We start from the raw sequence: 3,321 nt of genomic DNA on the forward strand, positions 1-3,321 counted from the left end.
GCTTGTTTCCCTTTCTCACTAAATAACTCAGTGAGGTACCCTTGCTTCAATAAATGATCCACTTCACTCTGCAGGAATCTGCATTCTGAAGTTTTGTGCCCGTGATCGTTGTGAAATTCGCACCAATGATCCGGATTGCGTCTACTTGGATTTGACCGCATCTCTTTTGGCCACCGTACCTTATCTCCCATGCTTCTTAAAACAGCTACGAGCTCGGAGGTAGAGACATTAAAATTATATCCACCGAATCGTGCCTTTAAACTCCTGTCATCATCTCGTGATTCTTGTCTGTTCCGATCATTCCTGAACTTTTAAGAAGAGCCAGAATCCCGGTTCCTCGATTTTTTATCATATTGCTGGCTATCTTGTTTCGACCGTGGGTCCTTTCCTGCGGGTCCCATATATGGATCGTACCTGTGTTTACCTGATCTTTTTTCGGTTTCTGACCTTCGGGTACCGCCCCTTTCTTCATGATGGAGCTTAGGTACGGTATCTTCTTCGATTCGCAGCTTCGTGCTATACCTGTTGTAAACATCATTCCATGTGGTTGCAGGAAATTCTCGAAGACTTTCTTTGAGTCGTCTCGTGGCTTCAGAACTTTTGTCATTTAAATTACTTGCAAAAGCTATAGCAGCCCAATTGTCAGGCACACGAGGTAGAGTCATTCTTTCACGCTGGAATCTATCAACGAAGTTTCTAAGCAACTCCGAATCCCCTTGTTTGATTTTGAAAATATCTTCCATCCTTTTCTCAACCTTTTGTGCTCCCGAATGTGCTTTAATAAAAGAATCTGCAAGCTCAGCAAAAGAATTAATAGAATTTTCAGATAAAAGAGAATACCAGGTTAATGCACCCTTGGTGAGTGTTTCTCCAAATTTCTTGACCAATACTGATTCAATTTCTTGTTTGGTCAAGTCGTTGCCTTTTACGCCGGTTGTAAATGCAGTCACGTGGTCACGTGGGTCTGTAGTACCATCATATTTCGGGATGTCAGGCATTTTGAACTTTTTCGGAATTGGAAGGGGAGCAGCACTAGGCTTCCATGGTTGTTGTGAGTATTTGTCCATGTCTACTCCTTTTATTACAGGTGGAACTCCAGGGATTTGTTCAATACGCTCATTTTGTTCCTTAAGCTGTTTCTGCAAGGTTAGTACTAAATTTTGCAAATACGAATTATTTAAATTACCTGGTCCCCCTTCTTGTGGTTCACTGGGGGTTGCTCCGTTTCCAGAATTATCAAGACCAGAACGGGGGTTCTCCAATGTATTATTATTAGGAGTTGGTGTAGGTGGCGCAGCAGGCAATCGACTAACAAGTGCCTGAAGAGCTTTGCCGACCTGTGCATCAATTAGCTTTTGCAAAGCTTCAGTTGTAACTCCTTCAAAATGTTCAGATTGCTCTTGTTGATCAGCACGGGATTCAGTAACAGGAGTGCCTTCACGAGATTGACGTGGTGAATTTAGAGGAGAGGGAACCACGTTATCTTGATTTTGATGTATTTGATTCTCATGGTTTCCCAATGTGTTATTACTATTGTTGTCGGCGTTGTTGTTTGACATGGTGACGACAATAGATAAGATATAGCTTAAAAGGAAAGATTATCAGATTCCTGGTAATGGAACCAATTTGTTTAACCAAAAATCTGAGTCTTTGGTCAAAGCTAAAAAGAAATTCGGGTTACTGATAATCAGGAGACAAAAATAAAATACTTTTGAGAACGATGTTAAAAAAGCAAATAGATGTGTATTTCAATAAATTCTCAATAGTATTCCGTGTCCTTACAAATGATGATACTTCTTCCTTTTATAGATAATTCTAGGTAAAGGAATGAAGCCTCAGCTTTAATGATATAATCATGAGTAATAAATGACATTAAATAAGCCGTTATACAATCATTCCTATTAAATACCAATTTCGTAACGTATCAAGTATTTAATAATGAATTTGGACTCCTTTCTGTCATCAGATCTTTGCTTTCAATGCCTTCTATCCGTTGGCTGTAAATAATTTAAATTGGTACGAGACTCGTATCTATACGTCGTCTCGTGCCTATTTAAATTCTTCTTCCCGTGGCTGTTTCCATCCGTGCCTCTTAGTCAATTGTTGCGCTTTGACCATTTAACTAATCCACGTGTCATGCCACATCATCTTTTAATATAAACTCAGCTTTTTCCCAATACACTAATGGCCCCTTTTCTATCAGTTACGTTGCTCCGGAGAATGCTTAGCACTGGCGTGTTGAATGAGAGAGAAGTGATGTGTATAGTTTTGGAATTCTTATTATTAGTGGAAGGAATCCGGTGGATTACAGCCGTCCCCCTGCAGAGGTTGGTCTCGCTTTATCAATGTTAGTTTCTTGTTTTATTTAAGCTTCTTTGGAAACTTAATTAAGCCGAGCTCCCTAAATTTCTGTCTTTTGTCTTCTATTGAAGGTTAAACCTACCACATGCATTATATTTTCTGCTTTTGTTGTTGTCATTCATGATAGCAGGTGATGAATCTTAGGATCAAATTGGAAGATTACAGGGATATGTCATTTAGCCAGAAAGTCCTCTACTAACTACTTAAAGACCTCGAGAAGATGCCAAGGCAAAGAAGGAAAGATCAGTAGCAGTACAATACTTGCAAATGAACGAGGACAACACATACAAAGAGCTGGACTGTGTGGGCTGCTGCGTGTACAACGCGGCGGGCATCAATACATATTACATCTATAAGGAAAAGTTACTGTCTTCGTGCCCTATCGTTTAACTGGGATTCAATGTATGCTATTAGCATTTTGTGCTCGTTCCATTGAAAAGATGTTAAAGATAGGCACAAACATGGATCGTGTGGAATACATATTGCAACTATGGGATACCACTAATGCTATAGAATTGTGGGAACAGCAAAGCCTATACAGCATCAATGTTTCATGGAACCAGCTAATCTACTGCTATCTCAAAAAATACAGCAGGCAGAACTGATGCAACAACAACAAGGCAAGGAAAACATTAACATCTGGACAAGTGGAATGACACGAGGAGTTTTGAATGTGTTCTGGGAAGCAATGTTTGGGATGCAGTTTCTTGTCTAAGGAAATGCATGGTCGAGGTACATTCATATGCTCTATACAGGTAATTACAAAGCTAATGAATAAAGCAAAGGAGGAAAGAAGCAGCAGCCTCGAGCTAATCTGAAACAGGCATACGCTATTTGTGCAAGTCAATCATCGACGCATGAAGCGTCACTACTAGAAAATGGCGATTTTGCAACTGCAAAAACGGTCAGAAAGTGGTCAGAAAATGCTAATTTCCGACTACTTTCAGACCGAAAAGTCGT

This window comes from Nicotiana sylvestris, chromosome 12 (assembly GCF_000393655.2).
Source record: "Nicotiana sylvestris chromosome 12, ASM39365v2, whole genome shotgun sequence".
NCBI classification, from domain to species: domain Eukaryota; kingdom Viridiplantae; phylum Streptophyta; class Magnoliopsida; order Solanales; family Solanaceae; genus Nicotiana; species Nicotiana sylvestris.